A 9,244-nucleotide genomic window follows, 5' to 3' on the forward strand; every position below is an offset into this window, starting at 1 on the left:
AACATTGAATATATAGTATATATATACATATATACACGTACATACATACATACAGAAGGATAGCCGGGATAATTGTACTGCTGATGTCTAATAGTTTATTGAAAGGAACAGCTAGCCAGGCGTGGTGGTGCATGCCTGTAATCCCAGCACTTTGGAGACTGAGGCAGGAGGGGTTTTGAGAGTTTGAGACCAGCCTGGGCTACAAAGTGAGTTCAAGGCCAGCCTGAACTGCATAGTGAGACCCTGTCTCCAAAATGACCAAAAAAAAAAAAAAGAAAGAAAGAAAGAAAGGAAGGAACAGTTAATGCTTTATTTATTTATTTATTTATTTACCTTTCTTGATCAATTTTGCATGCTTATATCTAGTAATCTGAACAACCAATTTGAAGACAACAATATGCAACATAACACCCATCGTTGAATTCCTACCATCTCATTTGCTGAAACTCTGTATCATTTATAATTTTTTTGTTTTTATTTTTTACTCTCTTTAATGGTTTGATCAATCTCGCATTCTTATACCTGGTAATCTGAGCAACTTTGATGAAGATAAAAACATATAATACAACAACCACTGCTAATTCCTATCATTTTGCTCTGAAACTCTGTATCATTCTTATTCTTTTTCTTTTTCTTTTTCTTTTTTTTTTTGTTTGTTTTTCTTCAGGTACCAGGAATCAAACTCATGACCTTGCGCTTGCCAGGCAGGCGCTTTGCCACTGAGCTAAATCCCCAGCCCCCATTCTTATTGTTTTTGCTTTGCTTTGTTTTTGCTTATGTTGTTGGTATTTTGCTATTGTTCTTTTTCTTTCTAATTCTCTTTAAAATTGAAAAAAAAGAAAATACAGAGTTTCTATAAATTAAGAAACAAAAGGCAGGAAATCCAATGGAAAACTGAACAAAGGATAAAATGGGCAAATCACAGAAAAAGAATCTGAATCTCTAATCTATGAAAAATGCTCACACTGTCTCGTAACAAAGAAAAAATCCCCAGGTTAAAATAACAATAAGCCATGAGATAGCACTTCGTAAGTACTTAGGGTTTAACAATGTCAGGAACTGGTAAGAATTCAAATACTGTTCATCTCAAATTAAGTTGTTGAAGCCACACTGGAAAGTGAGTTCTGAGAAAAGTCAGCCCATCTGTCTGCGGGTTTTATAGTCATGTGTTTAACCAGCCATGAATCAATAATATTTGAAAAAAAAAAATGTGGTGGTGCTGACTTTTTAATTTTCATTAACCCCTAAGCAATACAAAATAATAGTCATTTACAGTGTTTATATTGTATTTTGTACTATAAGCAATCTAGAGATGACCCAAAATGGAAAGATGTATGTAGTGATTTGCAAATACTATGGCATCTTGGGACTTGAACATCTGTGAACTTTGATACCTGCAGAGGGTCCTGAAACCAATCCCCCACAGGTGGCAAAGGACTACCGGATTTATGCGACTAAATATGACCCAAAAACCCCACGCCTATGAGGATCCCCAGACTAACCTGCACACAGGTCTTGATGGGAATATGAAGGAGGATGTGCATCTCAGCACTGTTTGCAGTGAGAGGAAGTTGAAAGCAACCTGAGGACTAGTAAACAGGAATACACCTCCGTCTTATGTGATATGTGCATCTGATAGAAAACTGGGCGGCAATTAAAACTAATGAACCAGAACCACATTGTACTGTGTGGCTGAAGAGAGGGTGTTAAGGGGGGGAAAGGTAAGAAACAAAATCAGATCTATGGCACCGAAACAAAGTGGATTTAAAACACTCTGTGCAACATATAATTGGAAGCATATAGAAGGATGTGAATGAGAAAGAAAAGAAAATAGGGATCATGAATGAAGAGAAAGAAAAAAAAGGGGCTTGTATAGATTTAGTATTAGTACAGAGCATGATCGATGCTATTCTTTCAGTTGCTTAGGGGAGGAAAAACAATCTTTGCAGTATTTGATTGTTTTTATGTCTCTCACCCCCTATGTCCAATCCATTAGCGAATTCCTCATCTTCCAAATATATGTAGGGTCCAATCAGTTCCAATCCTATCAGTGCGATTCAGGTTTAGTCACCAACACTTCTTGCCTACTTACTGGCAAAGCTTCATCACTGGGCTCTTCGCTTTTGTGTCTCTCTGCCTTTGCACCACTCTCAGGGCAGCAACTGGAGCGATCCTATGAAACAAATCAGGTTGCATCAATGTCTGCTAGTGATCCTCTTGCGTCTTCACTCAAATGAAAGCAAAGGCCTAGTGGTTCACAAGGCCACAAGAGCCGCACCCCATGACTCCATAGTTCTTAACACTGCTCCACCAGGGTACTTCCTTACCACATGCTGGCCACGCGATAGCTTAGAACACACTGATCAAACCACTTCTTTGACTCAGTGCTTTTGCAAGCATCTCCCTCTGCCTGAAATATTCTTTCCCTACAGTCCCAGACAGCTTGCTCTTTCACCTTTTTCAGATTCACATTCAAAAGTTTGAATAAACTGCATATACTAGCACATGTCTGCAGTCCCAGCTAAGAGGAACATAAGTTTGAGGCCAGCTTGGCAAACTTAAAAAACTCTGTCTCCAAATAAAATTTTTAAAAGGCTAAGAATACAGTTCAGTAGTAAAGCACTTGCCTAGCATGTGCACTGCCCTGGGTCTAATCCCTGATACTACATTAAAGAAAAAATTTAATAAGACTTTCTCTGATACACTATTTAAAATTCCAACCCTAAAGAAAGCAAAAGGACCCCAACACGGTGAGAAAAGGATTTGTCCACACATCACTGCAGAAAAGCCCAGGTGGTAAGTATGTGTACAATAAGAAGCTCAACACTGTATGACATTAGGGAAAGGCACACCAAGGTAAAAATGAGAGATACCACTATGCACTTATCAGAACAGCTTCTTAAAAACCCGACCAAAAAAATGCTAATAAGGACACAGGGCAACAGGAATTCTCATTTGTTGCTAGTGGAAGTGCCAATTGCGACTGCACTTAGGGAGACAGTTTGGCAGTCTCCTACGAAGCTAAACACAAACTCATATAATACAGCAATTGTGCCTCCAGCTATTCAGCCAAGTGAGTTCAAAATTTAGGTAGACACTAAAACATGCACACGAATGTCTGTAGAAGTTTTATCCGTAATTGCGAAAATTGGAAGCAATCAAGATATTTTTCAACATGGATAAACAAACTGGGACAAGCCATACAATGCAAGAGCATTCAGTGATTTAAAAAAAAAAAAAAAGCTATCAAGCCACAAAACGATATGGGGAAACTTAAATGCACATTTCTAAATGAAATAAGCCAGGCTGAGGAGCTGTATGCTATAGGATTCGGATGACATTCTCAAAATGGGAAAACTACACAAACAGTAAAAAGATCAGTGGTCATCAAGGTTAAAAGGGAAAGAGGAGATGAATATGCGGAGAATAGGACATTTACAAGCAGAGAAACTATTCTGTATAGTATTGCAACAGTAGATAAATCACATGCACTTGACAAAACCCATCAAACTGAGACAGAAGAGTGAATTCTAGTGAAAATAAAGAACTTTAGTTAATAACACTGTATCAGTAATTGTTCATCAGTTGTAACAAAACTATCACACTAACACAAGATGTTAATAATATGGGAAACACCATAGGTTTTTTTTTTCATAGTTTCTGCTTAGTTTTCCTGTACACTTAAACTCCTCTAAAAAATTTTTTTAATTTTAAAAAATGCACCCTTCCCAAAGTACTGCCTGAGTACACTTGTTGCTTCACTTTTCTGGGTGTCACTTACCACCCAACGTATTTTCCACTAATTTATATTGTTACTATCTGTGTGATGCCTTACCCCACCCCTCAGCCCACACATACACTAGGGTAAGTTCCATTAGGGCAGGGAGCATTTTAACATTTTATTTTGATATCATTTTTTGAACATTTATCATTTCTTTTTTATCTTTTGCAGTTTTCATAGTATTTTTTTTTAGATTTCACAGTACCCTCATTAAATGAGTTGTCTTTTTTTTTGCCTTGTATAATATTTCTTTTTTATATATAATTTAAATTCACAGAAAATTTACAAGAATAGATTAAGAAGCCACTATATATGCTTTACCTAAATTTATCAGTTGTTTATGTCCTATCCCTTTGGCCCCATTTGCTTTAATATTCTCTCTTTCTTGCCCTTCCTCCTCTCTCAGTTGTATGTGTGTGTATAAAATATGTATCCCAATATATGTCCTATATATACAATGTATTCATTATACATGCTGTATATATTATATATAAAATTGCAGCAGATAGTTACCCAAATCTGTAAACTAAAACCTTATGCAATACTATGATCTAATTTACAGTTCATATTCTAATAGTGATTGCCCAAATGTATTTTACAGTCCTTATCCTCCCACCCCTTTTTTCCTAATGAGAACCTAATCCAAGGTCCTGCGTTGTGTTTTAGTAATCATAGTTTTTATTTGTTTGCTTGTTTTCATTTTTCTGGTGCTAGGGATCGAGTGCAGGGCCTTCTGTACTTCAGGCAATAGCTCTACCCCAAGCTATAACCTTTACATGTATCTTTAATCTCCTTTAATGTGAAATAGCTTCCCAGCCTTCTTTGTTTCCTACATGTTGACCTTTTTTAACATCTCTGGCCAGTTATTTTTTAAGTGCCTGTGTTTGTCTGATATTTCCTTGTGATCAGACTCAGATTATATATTTTTGACAGGCATACTGCGGAAGTGACATGTCCTTTTCAATGTATCAGTGAAGAGGCAAACTCCCAGTTTATCACGTGTTGGTCATGTTACCTTGGATTTCTTTCTCTTTTTTTTGCTTTTTTTTTTGAGACAGGGTCTCACTATGCAGTTCAGGCTGGCCTTGAACTCACTTTGTAGCCCAGGCTGGGCTCGAATTTGCAACGATCCTCCTGCCTCAGCCTCGCAAGTGCTGGGATTACAGGCATGTGCCACCATGCCCAGCTACCTTGGATTTCTTGAGTAAGACAGCATCTACCAAATTCCTCCAAAATAGAGAACTTCATATATTGTGTTCACTGTTATATTTCCAAAGTCTGGAAGAGGACCTGGCACACAGGCACTCAAGAAGAATTTGTTGAATGAATAAGTGATTTCAATTTAGAGAATTGAGAAGATCAAGACAAGAAGGAGGTTGAAGAAGAAGGAGGAGAAGGAGCAGGAGCAGAGGAAAGATTACAGAGAAAAACATAAGGATATACATATTTTAGGATTGTAAATATTATCTAGATCATTTTTGGAAATCTCATCGGTACTATGAGATTTCCAAGCTCATTACCCTCTTGCCAGCATATCAAGCAGGTCTTCTAGTGTTTCTCTTAATTAAATAAACTGTTTCTCCCAATAAAAATTTATTTTAAAATGATCCCCATTCTTAAAAGTTTTTTTCAACTATTTCAGGAGAAAGTATCTTAAATGATACATGAGAGAAACATCAGAATGCTTCATAGATTACTGACTTTCATCATAGAAAAACCTCAATGGCAGACTATCTTTTATGTCCATATAATTTACAGCTTACCTCAAGAAACTTCTTATTTGATTAATAGTCTCATGTAATTATAAAACAATGTAAATTTTAAAAGTGGCCACATGTCCAAGCAATGTGCTAAGAATAGAAAAACGCAAAAGTATTCCCTGAAAAATACTTAATGTTACTGACTAAATAAGGAAGTCAATTTTGATCAATAGTTCAATAACTATCAATACTTAACAATAACTATCGGGGCTGGGGATTTAGCTCAGCGGCAAAAGCGCCTGCCTGGCAAGCGCAAGGTCGTGAGTTCGGTTCCCAGTACCGGAGAAAAACCAAAATAAATAAATAAATAAAAAAAACAAAAAACAATAACTATCAATAACTATCAATACTTAACAAATAAAAAGGGAAACCCTATAAATCGTTTGGTTTTAAATTTTTCTCTTTTTTTTTGTCTTTTTGAGACAGGGTCTCGCTATGCAGTTCAGGCTGGCCTTGAGCTTACTTTGTAGCCCAGGCTGGTCTTGAACTCTCAAGGATCCTCCTGCCTCAGCCTTCCGAGTACTGGGATTACAGGCGTGCACCACCATGCCTGGCTTATATCATATTTTAAAAGAATCATTGGAAGTGAAAATTTTAAGCTTGATTTTAAATTATCTGTATAATTAAGACTTAGATTTTAACCTTTATAAAGAAAGGATTCGCCCCTATCAACGCCCTTGAAATTTTACTGAGATTTAAATAGTCTCAGCTGTTGGCAGCTTTGTTCCCAGCCTCCCACAATGGGGGAAAAAAAAAAAAAAGAACAGCCTTTATAAACAAGTCTGAAAAGGCAAATGTTTGGGAACCAGTTCTTCCTTTAAAAAAAAAAGAAAAAAAATGAACTTCCAGGCTATTTGTTTCAGTCTAACAGGGCTAGAGAATCTGTAAGCAATTATTCCCCATTGCCTTAGGGTTTTATTACACACACAGATAATGACACACTCACTTGACAATAGTTGACTTGCACATTTTGTTCTCTTATTTATAAATTCTACTAGAGGAAAATGCAATTCTCTTTGGCATAACTATAAATTCTGTAAAGATAAAGTCAGTTTTCATAACTGTGTAAAATTTGGATGTAGATTCCCAATTTATACATGTGTCCTCATGCAACTTCAAATAAATTCATACTTAAGACACAAACGGGCCGGGGATATAGCTCAGCGGTACAAGAGCCTGTCTGGCAAGCTCACGGTCCTGAGTTCGATCCCCGGTACAAAAAAAAAAAAAAAAGAAGACTACAGTTTGCCGATATTATGATTAGAAAGGGAGTAAGCTTCCAAGTCATACACAGCCATACAATTCCAAAACTTTACCATGTCGATGTGATCCAAAGAGGAATTTCATTCAGTTTTACACATCATTTAGGGAGAAAGTGATCTGGGAATGCATAGTTTATACTCCACGACAGCTCGCCTAATTGAATGATTTTACTTCTCTAAGCAATCTCCGATTTACACATATTTAATTTCCTGTTTCTTTTTTATAGATTTGAGTACCTTTCTAAAATTTTAGGTAGCATTTTTTTTTTTTTCTGAAATTGGTCATTCTTTCAACAAGTATTTTGGGTAAGTTATAACTGTTCAGTGAACGTGAAACACATTCTAGCTCTTTGCCTGCTCCAACAGAGCTAGAGGGACCCTCCTTTCACTCCTGCAGGGGTTTGGCATGCCCAAGAGCAGCAACAGGGCTTCCCACCAAGTAGTAAAGATCAGGAGGAACCTCGAACATTCAGGAATCTTTCTTTCTACATTTTCCGGAAGAAAAAAAAGAATTCGAGCTCTGCCTTCCCAGTTAGACTCAAGCACCACCCTAACACTTTATATACCACTCTAATGCCATTTTTTAAATGTACAAACAGCCCACGGGGAGCATGTAATAACATCCTCCTCCTCCTCTCACCTCCTACTCCCTTCTAAGGGATGAAAAACTAAAGAAAGTGAACAAGTGAACAAGATAAGCCAATTTAAGAAAGTGTGGGTGAAGTTTGAAACCTGTTTGATAGTGTAAAAGCTTCCAAACCATCAGACCCCCCAAACCATGGAAAACTTTGGTTCTTACTGTGAAACATTATGGCTCTTAGAATTTACACTATGCAGTTTACACTTAACCATATTGTTAACTGATATTGTTCTCTTTCCACATAAACATTCACTTTTTCTCAGGCTTTAAGAAAGAGCCTGAGTGGTGCATGGTGGCGCACGCCTGTAATCCCAGCACTCAGGAGGCTGAGGGAAGAGATCACTGTGACTTTGAGGCCAGCAGGGCTCCAAAATGAGTTAAAGGCCAGCGGGAAATGCATAGCGAGACCCTGTCTCAAAAAGGCAAAAGAAAAAGAAAGAAAGAAATAGGTGGAGCTAAGTGTGATGCCACATCCTTGTAATCCTAGTACTCTGGAACTGAGGTAGGAGGATCCCAAGTTCAAGTCTAAACTGGGCAATTTAGTAATTTACTGAAACTTTTGAAACAGAGTTTCACTATGCAGTTCAGGCTGGTCTTGAACTCGCTTTGTAGCACAAACTGGTCTCGAAATGTCAAGGATCCTCCTGCCTCAGCTTCCTGAGTGCAGGGATTACAGGCATTCACCACCATGCCCACCTCCAAATCTCTTACTAAAGTATTTGATTTTAACCTATTATACTCTTGTATATACTTTAAATCAACTGAGGTTACTTATAATATTCAGTAAAATCTAACTATGTAAACAGTTAAGATCAACGAAAGAGAAAATAATCTGTGTGTGTTTAGTACATATGCATTTTTCTTCCAATATTCTCAATCCTAGGTAGGTTGAACTACAGACCCAGAAACCGCAGACACAGAGATGACACTATTTAATTACCCATCCTTTGTTCTCAGTACCCTAATATCCAAATATATTTCTATTCATTCCCTTGCTTTTTATCTGTTTCCCCACACCAGAATGACAATTTCACAACCTCAAAAATATTTTTGTCTTTGCTTCTGCTTTATTCACTGTTCTAGAACATAATAGGAGCTCAGTGAGAATGAATAAAAATGTGCCACCAACTAGCTGCATATTTTCTCTCCCTCTAGAAAGCCACCTGAATGTGTCTCTGCCTGTTAGAAAATCTCATACCGCTTTTCACTGGTTCACTATAGCATTGCTTTATAGAGAACAGGCAGCAGCTCATTAACAAACTATCTCAAAGATATTCCCGAGGCTCCAGTTTGCTTGTGTCATCAGAGTTACTCCATTGGGTTTTAACACGATTCCCTTGACAACAAATCTAAGATATCCGTAAGAGGTGTGTTTAGACTAGCTGATGACTTTTGGAAAATTTTACAAGTGTTTAAATTATTGTGTGTAAACCACGAACCGACAGTTATTCCGACACAGCATCAGTTACCCTCAGTTCAAACTATGAGCGTCAGCAGATGCACAGAAGTGCTGAGCACAGCTTGTCACTCTTGAAAGCAGAGCCAAACAGGGATTTTCCTAAGATACATTGAGCCCAGAACGGGAATTGGACAATTTTAACGCGTCTATTTCATCCTCTCTGCCTGCACAGCGATTGTCAGCAATGGAAGCTCTGACAGAGGGTAGTGAATAGAACAACTGCTTCTCATGCATCTAATCTATTCCTGAGCACCAAACCTCCCCCTGCCGGCAGTGTTTCTCCTACGCCCAACCTTAGCCAGAGTTCTGGGGCCCTCTGTTCTCCTCAAAGGCAGTTGCTCA

Source organism: Chinchilla lanigera, unplaced genomic scaffold (assembly GCF_000276665.1).
Source record: "Chinchilla lanigera isolate Chin_1 unplaced genomic scaffold, ChiLan1.0 scaffold00005, whole genome shotgun sequence".
Lineage (NCBI taxonomy): Eukaryota > Metazoa > Chordata > Mammalia > Rodentia > Chinchillidae > Chinchilla > Chinchilla lanigera.